The sequence below is a fragment of the Pezoporus occidentalis genome, unplaced genomic scaffold, assembly GCF_034315485.1.
Source record: "Pezoporus occidentalis ecotype Australia unplaced genomic scaffold, CSIRO_AGI_Poc_V1 ctg109, whole genome shotgun sequence".
Lineage (NCBI taxonomy): Eukaryota > Metazoa > Chordata > Aves > Psittaciformes > Psittacidae > Pezoporus > Pezoporus occidentalis.
This window is the reverse complement of record NW_026912875.1, coordinates 1,487,124-1,495,502: the sequence shown is the minus strand read 5'-3', so window position 1 is coordinate 1,495,502 and position 8,379 is coordinate 1,487,124. Positions and strand designations below refer to the sequence as shown.

The 8,379-nt window shown below is 44.1% G+C and overlaps 1 long non-coding RNA gene across 1 annotated transcript; it reads left to right on the top strand.

Annotated features, from left to right (window-relative positions):
- The first annotated feature begins 1,694 nt into the window (after positions 1–1,694).
- LOC134166591 (uncharacterized) lies at positions 1,695–4,565 on the top strand. The gene is made up of 2 exons (XR_009965924.1): positions 1,695–1,832; positions 4,263–4,565. It is a non-coding gene; the product is annotated as an uncharacterized LOC134166591 (long non-coding RNA).
- Positions 4,566–8,379: the final 3,814 nt, after the last annotated feature.

Sequence of the window (8,379 nt, the reverse complement as noted above, 5' to 3'; positions counted from 1 at the left end):
GGGAGAGAAGGAAGGAAGGAAGGCAGGAGGGAGGGAAAGAAGGCAGGAGGGAAGGCAGGAAGGAAGGAAGGAAGGAGGGAAATGAGAGAAAGGAATGAAAGGACAGAAGGAAAAAAAGGGAGCAAAAGAAAAAAAATCTGCTGTTATTACATGCCCGAGTTTTTATTCATACATGTGTTAGTATGAAACCGTTATTTAGCTATAGCATTAGATTTGTTTTCAGTTATTTTAGTTCAAAATGTTTTTTGATTTTTTGAAAAGTAGCAGGAAATCTCAACTCACAAAGAAATCACATTGACCAAAATGTTAATGTTGAAATTCCACTGGAGAACATTAACAAACCCCCCACTTTGATAATTTTACAGTATAGTCTCTTGGGTAAGAAAATACACGTCCTGAGTTTCTAGGTTATGGTAGTACTGTCATTCTCTGTGGGTGTGCATGCACTCAATTTATTGCAGCCTTTCAGCTGTCAGAAAAGTGCAAAGTAAGTGGGAAATGACACAGAGCACTGATTTAGAACACTTTCATCTCTATATGGTCTGTTTTCGTTAGTGATCAAGAGAGAGGAAAGTAGTGGTTAGGCACTATCTGTACTACAAAGCAAACCCTGCGGAGGCTATACAGCACATGGTCTTTTGAATGATTGTATACCTCTAACTAGAAACAAACAAACACACAAAGCACTGTATTTATTTGAAAGACTTTAATAGCTCCTTTGCAGCCATTTTGTACATAACAGGAAGCAAACCATTCCAATTTCCAGCGTGTTTTATCCTAAAATATTTTCACCTATGGGGTTAGTCACCATGTATTTTGTCTTACTTTTTTCTTATTCCATATTTGTAAAATGTAGCAAGTCTTACTTCTTGCAAGGAAGGCAAGATATCATTTACTTAGTATGCTGTTATTTGACTACTTAATAAACAGCTTACAGAGGCAAACAACAAGAAACCCAGACCCAAGAAGACCAACGCTGCATTTTCAATAGCAAGATCCCTTGGGACCCAGGCTCTGGGATTTTCATAGCAGAAGAATGTGGTCATACCACTCAGAGGCATTGGCGGTGGCCGGGCGGTGGTAGACATAAGCCCAAACAAGGAAGAAGTGCCAGGGAACCTGAGGGAGTCAGGAGGTTTAACACTGTATCTCTTCTGGGGATTCATACTTCTGAGGTCTATTCCTTTCATGAAACATCTGTTTGCCTTTCTTCAGGGAGTATGGCCTCCAGTTTCCTCTCTCCAAGTAAACAAAGAAGGTCCACTTTGCAACTTCTACTCTTTCCGGGAAAGAAAGACATGAGTCTTGCAGTTCACTGCTGGTCCTCAGAACTGTCAGCCACTCCTGAGTGCAGGGTTTGGCACTGGACATGCCTGTAATTCCAAAGCTGTGAAATATTGCCTTCAGTCAATTTGACAAGCGTTTTTCTTCCAGAATTTAGCCTTCAAACCCACAGATACTGGCAGCAAGTACCACACAAATCTTTAAAATTAAGCAGCAGGTAAGACCTGCTGATTTTCTTTTTTAACCTTTGCTAAGCTGCTATTCTTCAGATTTCTGCTTGATTTCCCTCTTCAGCATTATCTGTTGTTGGGATTTTGTTTGTTTGTTTCTTCACCCTGGAATGGTGGAATAGCCATGTCACAGCAATGCATCAGCCCAGATGGTGTCATGGTCACATCATGGCAGGCAGCCACCAGCTCCTGGCATTAGCCCTGGTGATGTTGTGGCCATGTTGGAGTAGGTAGAATGTTGGCAGCTGGTGACACAGCTAGCCTTGGACAGGTATAATAAACGGCTGCACCATCCTAGGCTGGCAGATGAGTAACCGGGTGAGTGAGGACTGGGAGGAGAGAGCAGGGAGGCAGGGGCTGCCCATGGTGATGGAAGGTGGCTGCTCCTCCTTGCTTCTTCTGTGTATTACAGCTGGATGCTCAGACAAGGATGTTACTACATCATGGCACGCTCCTGTGCCCTACCTCCTCTGCCACTCATCTGGAGAATTGTCAGCTCTTTACAGAACAGATGATAGCCTCAGCCTGTGCCTCATCACATTTCTGCAGGGAGCTGGAAGCTACCCATGGCTGTGAGCAAAGGGAGCTCCCTACGCTTTTCTGTGGGTAGTCAGCAGCTGGGCCCCACATGAACTACTGTCACCGGCCCTAGTGAGGTGGTGGGCAGAACAGTTGATGGTATGGCCCAGGGCATGTGTCTCCTGGCTGTAAGGGAGATGTGGGGTGGACAGCCTTGGTGTGAGGCTGGGGGAGCCTTGGGCAGGGGGCCAGAGGAGGGTGGCAACAGAGTGCAGTGCTCCCATTGTTGGTTCTCCTGTCTGCCACAGCTGCAGAAAGGGACCTGACCAAGTCATAATACACTCCAACTCTTCTGCCACTCAGACAGCAAGTGTAGTAGCTTTCAGCAAGTATATTGACCTAAGGGTAAGGAAAGACATGTGGCTACAATCTGTAATCTGTCATGATCCTACAAGCAGCTGGAAGGTCCCCACAGCTGTGGACAAAGGGAGCGCCACATCACACACCTTTTCTGTGTGAAACTTCTTTGTGTGCAACCTCCTTACAAAAATGTGAGGGAAAATTGATATTTACTTCGCCAAGAAGATAAGTCCTAAACTTCATCAGCATTGTTTGTAATAAATAAATACTTCAATTAATATACATCAGCATTAAACATATGTATTGAAAGTCACTATGAACTACATACTAGCACCAAAATTTTGACTTTAGCTGCTTTCTACTGATTTTCTAGATGTTTGTATTCCCAGAGAATGCAATCAAAATCTATTAATATCCATGGTTCAACCCTGAGGACATACTTACACTTCCTGTCTTTTCTATGCATGAAACATTGATGTATAAACATAGAGGCTGCTTCTGCACATACGTCTGGAGTGAATATCTTTCTGAAGTACCCCTTACACCTCACTCCAGATATCTGTAATATAGAGGTCTACATCTGAGGCCAGGTCCTCTTTATAGTCAGTGGAAAGAAATACTCACAGGAGATGATTCATCTGACCTGTTTTAGATATCTCTGTGAGGACAAAATCAACCATGCCCTAGAAGTATCTATTTCCACTTCATTGTGGAGAATTTGCTGCACTGCAAACACCTGAAGTTGGATGCAGTGAATCATCCTCTTAATGCAAAGACCAATTATCCTCAGAAATCCCATGCTACTATCTGCCTTTGCTCCCTACAACACCATAAGCTTGTAATCACTGAGAAGCTAAAAAGTTGTAGATGAACATCTTAATAGCAGCATCCCTGGATTTCTATTCATCCATGACACCTGCCCCCATCTCCCCCAGGGTCTTGAGATACAACTGCTGTGGGCATGGAAAGGAGAGCTTCCACAGCACAGGAAGATGGAGCAGCTCCTCTACTGACAGCATAGCTTTGGAACTCAGCAACCTGTGTGTGTACAACCTTTAGATCTATGTATCACCCCTCCAGAGGCCATGAGATGGTTCTGATAAGCTTGTCTCCTCCTTCCAATTCACAACTCCAAGGATTATAGCTTTAGGCATTGGCATGCTCTTTCGGGCAGAGTCCTTGCATTTTGCATCCCTTGCCTCAGTCCCTGGGACCATGAACTCCCTCTGGAGCCAGAATAGATAAGGTACTTTGGAAGAGTATGAATTTTGTACACATACAGTCCCTGCACCAAATGGTTTGTGTGCTGAAAGTCAGAGAAGATGGAGTAAAAGGAATCACAACATGGCTAATGTTTCAATATTAAATTGCAGGTGTGAGGAGGCTAAAACTGGAGTGAGGGAGAAGAAAAAGAAAAAAGAAAGACATATGATTAGAAATAATCCATTAAGCATCAATTTTTGGCATGAGATCTACTCATGATCAGCAGAGTAAAAGCAAGTGTTCACCAATACTAAGCCTCACAATACTATGCTTGTTTTCTGAGCCTAAGTGGCTCCCTCTGCAAAGTGTGGTGTTTCTGGTTTGCTCAGCCTGCTCACATTGGCTCTGGTGTTTATTTACATGCACCCTGTTGTGAAATTGTTCCTCTGTGAACAGAAGTACTGGAGAAACTGTGGAACATTAATCTACCCAATAATATTGTCATAAGTAGGCTCCAACCCTGTGGTCTGCTCAAGACAGCAGACCCCTGGGCTGGGGCAAAACATGATGCAGGCTGGAGGTCTTACACAAGTGACACAGCATGGATGAGCTTACATTTCTGATTATGATTTCATAAATGTTTGTTTGTTGTTCTCCTTCTCAGAGAGCTGTGTTTGGCAAGCCATGGACCAGCACACCAGGACTCCAAAAACATGGTATGGTAGTGGCCAGGCTCTTTTTTGAGAAATGGAAGCTGTGGGATACTCCTCCTTCCCTAGAATCTTTGACATAGTCGTCCGTCCCCTCAAGTACATTAGTCTGGCAGTACCCCTTGCCTTGGCAGCAGCAGGTAGTGTTTGCTTAGGAAGGATGGCCATCATGATGTCTTTCTTCCTCCATCCTACACCGTTTTCCCATGTCAGGATGGTAAAACTTGGAATAAATACCTCCTGGAGATGGAAGAAAAGAGCTGCAGCTTTGGGATTATTTTTTTAGGCTATCTGCTGACTCAAGAAAGCTTATCTACATCTACATCATAGGCTGTTCACATCTCCAAAGTGTTTTATTGAGCAGTAAAAGGTAGAAAAGCATTTAGAAACAAGCCTGAGCCTGACGTAATTGGATGGTTCCAAAGCTGGAGCCCTGAACAAATGCAGCTTGCTTAAATTCAGCCCATTTGCCCTTCATATGAAATCAATCATACCCTTAGTATATTGCAGTAAAACTTGCATGTCTTCATGTATGTATATCTGAAGCCTCCTGTACCTTTTCCCCTACCTCCACCTATTCCTACGCCTCTGGTCCTTGATATTTTCTACAGGAGTGCCTGATGTTTGGAAAATACTGGAATAAACTAAAATAGGGTTTGTATAATGCTTAATCTTGTCATATGTGTCTTTTCCTTCTCCAAGTTTATGAAGGCCAGAGAAGATTAAAAGACTTAGCTTCACATTCCTAAAAGCAGTGCAAAACTTCCCATGAAAATTAGCTGGCAACTCCTCCTTGGATATCATGAACATAAAAATCAGTTTTAAAAGATGATTCATCTCTGGACTGCTCAGGTGAGGAGCAGCAGCTTGATAGCAGCACAGATAGCTCTCAAACTCATTTAATTTATTGGAAACACAAGAGACAATCTCTTACCAGGCAGATCTGCCTAATTTTGCACAAACAGCTTGTCCTTTTTCATTCTCCTTACATTTGTCATTTGGACTCTGTCATGGCATTCAAATAGGTATTAAATAGTTGGGGTCAACAGGAAGGACACAAAAAGCAGTTATGTGCAAGTATCATTTAACTTTTCCTAGAACTGAACAGCAATGTGAAATGAAATCTGCAATTCTGTGCTGTGCAGCCACTTAAAATGAGTGAACACATTATTATGTTGTATTAGTGTCCTGGATGCATGAGTGGCATTTCCTCTACTCCTTACCAAGCTACCTCACAGCTCGTTCACAGATGCCTTACTCTAAAGACAGTATTACCATTCCTTGTAAGTGTTTTAACGACTTCCACTGCTTCAGACTATGAGGAACCTACCCATGAGGAACAGAGATCCACAAGGCTGGAGTCAAGAGGCTACTCGAGGTGTGATCCAGATACTCAGGTACCCAACATGAGTCAGGCAGGGGTGCATTACAGTGAGTTTGAAACCCACCTGCACACCAAACAAGGAGCACCTGAGAGCTGCCCTGAAGGAAACACTGAGGCACAGGGTGAGTCTGTAGCTCTACCCCAGCACTGTCATGAAGAAGATGTGCCTAAGCTGCCACAAAAACTTGTGAAACCTGCTTTAAAGCATTAAGTCCTGAGCTCCTAGAATTCTTAAAAGTGCTGTCCCCTCTGTCTGTCTTCAGGACAAACAGACAGTGCAAGCTGCAACAAGAAATCATCTGATATGGCTGAAGAGCCTTGGAGCACCCCCATGCTTCTGGGTTCTTGAGGGGTCCCAAGATGATGGAGCTGCTGTGGAGCTCAGCTTTTTCTTCCACATATTTGCATGTGGCAGTCATTTAAACCTTTGATTGAAACAATCAGCTTGTCCAGGGCTGAGCTGTGATCCTCTGCCTCCACAAACAGCCCCGGTACTTCAAAGGGATGACTGACATGAGCCAATTGCTTGTGGGCCCAAAAGCTTAAAGAGCTGGTTGCTCCTTTTCTTCCCGCCCCCCACTTCTCTCACGTGGAGAAGGCAGAAGGCGAAGAGTGAACCCAGCACTGGAGGCAGGGAGGGGAGGCTCGACGTTACAAGCCAGTAATGCAGCAGCCATCTCCCGCTGGTGGCAGCCCAGCCCCATACCTCACCAGTCCCCCACTGCTGCCTTTGCTTCCAGAATGTGCTTGGCACAGAGCAAATCGAGCCCAGAGGGACAGGGAAGCTACAGACCCCCCTGACAGCAAAAGCGTCAGCTGCTCCAGGTGGTGTTTCACCATCCCTAATTCTTATGAAGTGCCCTAACCTGAGCCTCATCCCATGCTGGTACATCTCGTCATTTCCATCAGATTGATTTGAGCACATGACATCATGTTTATGCTGTTTTATGGTGTCTTTCTCCTGGCTGTGAGAACACAGATAATGCCAAGTCTGGAGCAAGTCCTGCCGACAAAAAGTCAAGCCATCAAAAAATGTTTCCACAGTTAGGCTGGAGCCCTAAGGCTGTATTCACTGTACAGCTGAACTGCAGCCCCAGCCTAACCTTGTCATCCCAAGCTGCCTTCTCATTCAGCAGAGAGAAACACACATTTCCGGGAAGCTGTTCTCATCCTAAAAGGTGTTTCTGAGAAAGGGGAGCCAAAACCACCTCGTGAAGGTGCTGCTATTTATGAACAAGCTTCAGGTGATTAGGTCAGCCTGGGACAGCCAGCTTTCAGGTGACTGGGGGCAGCTGAGGTGGGGTCTCCTACAGCACTAAACAAACGTGTTATACTGCAGGGCTGTCTTTATACTTGGCTTCATAGGTTTGCTTTTTGTTGTTACCAGATTCTTGGATGACCACTGAAGACAATACCAAAACCAAATACATCAGCATGCACTGCTAATTTCTGATCCGGAAAATCTTTTCTGTTCGCTCTAAGTGATCTATCTGGACTAATTTATAGTCTCACATTACTGGTGGGATGTGTAAAAATTGTTTCCAAAGAGAGTAATGAGGAAAACAGTCCTTGCCAGTATCCTTTGTGGGAGCAACTGGCATAAATTATTCTGTTCAAGTAGCCCCTGTTCCTCTGCGTTCTGACCATCTTCTGCGTTCAGCATTATGAACGAAGTGTATGAGTACAGGTTGTACTTCCCATCTCCGCACACTGAAGTTTGGAATGCCCTTTTTTACTTTCTGGTGTGCACACGGCAGAAATTGATTGTAATTAAGGAGAGGGAAATTGGCAGCAGCCTCAGCTCTTGCTTGGATCCATTTTCAATAACCCGAAGCTTGTCAAGATCTGTTCTCAACTCACAGGATGATCTGAGAGTGCTTGAAATGCCTCCTTTGCCATCTGTTCTGTGGGTTTCAATACTTGCCTTTTTTTTTATTTGACTGCAGCAGGGTGCCAGTATCAAGGCAGCTTGTCTCCTTTTGCTGAGTTGTGGGGCAGGAATTTGAGTGGGTGAGGTCTGAGGAGACATTGTTTAGCCTTACAGTTTTGAAACTGTCTTCCTTAGATCTTTACTTTTCCCTTCATGTGTTTCCATTCGCACCTGAATCATTCATTATACTGGCAAGCTGGGAAGAGCCCTCTCTTCTTCAAGGTAACCGCATATTTCTGAAGAAATATGTTGTCTAGGCACACACCCTGGCTGCTTTCCTTTTCCAAAGTGTGTAATAATGAATTGTTTTTCTTTTTTTTTTTCCCCATAGCTAATGTATGCCTAATGTGGGAACAGTTGTTTTCTTTGTTTTGATGGAACATTAAAGCAGGCTGCGTAACAAGGAGGAAGTCTAAGAAGTGGCATTTTACTTTTAAACACAGCTTTGAAAATAAGTGGCAAGTCAGTGATCGTGCTGTATTGGTGTAATCGCCTTTGTGGTTTTCTGTTGGAGTGTGAAGCTCAGGCAGAGATTAAGCATCTGGGACAAAAGCCCAGAAGCCCCTTCTGAATTTTGGGCTTGAATGCTGATGTTGAAGGTCACCTCTCCTTTCCCACCCTGTGATGTTTTCAATGCAAGTTCTGAGTCCACTCTACAGAAAGACAAATTAGCTATTGTCAAAACAATAGCAAAAATAGCTGACTAGCCACTTTTAAGATGCTGAAGCCATGAAATGAGTTCTAACACCCAAACACAGG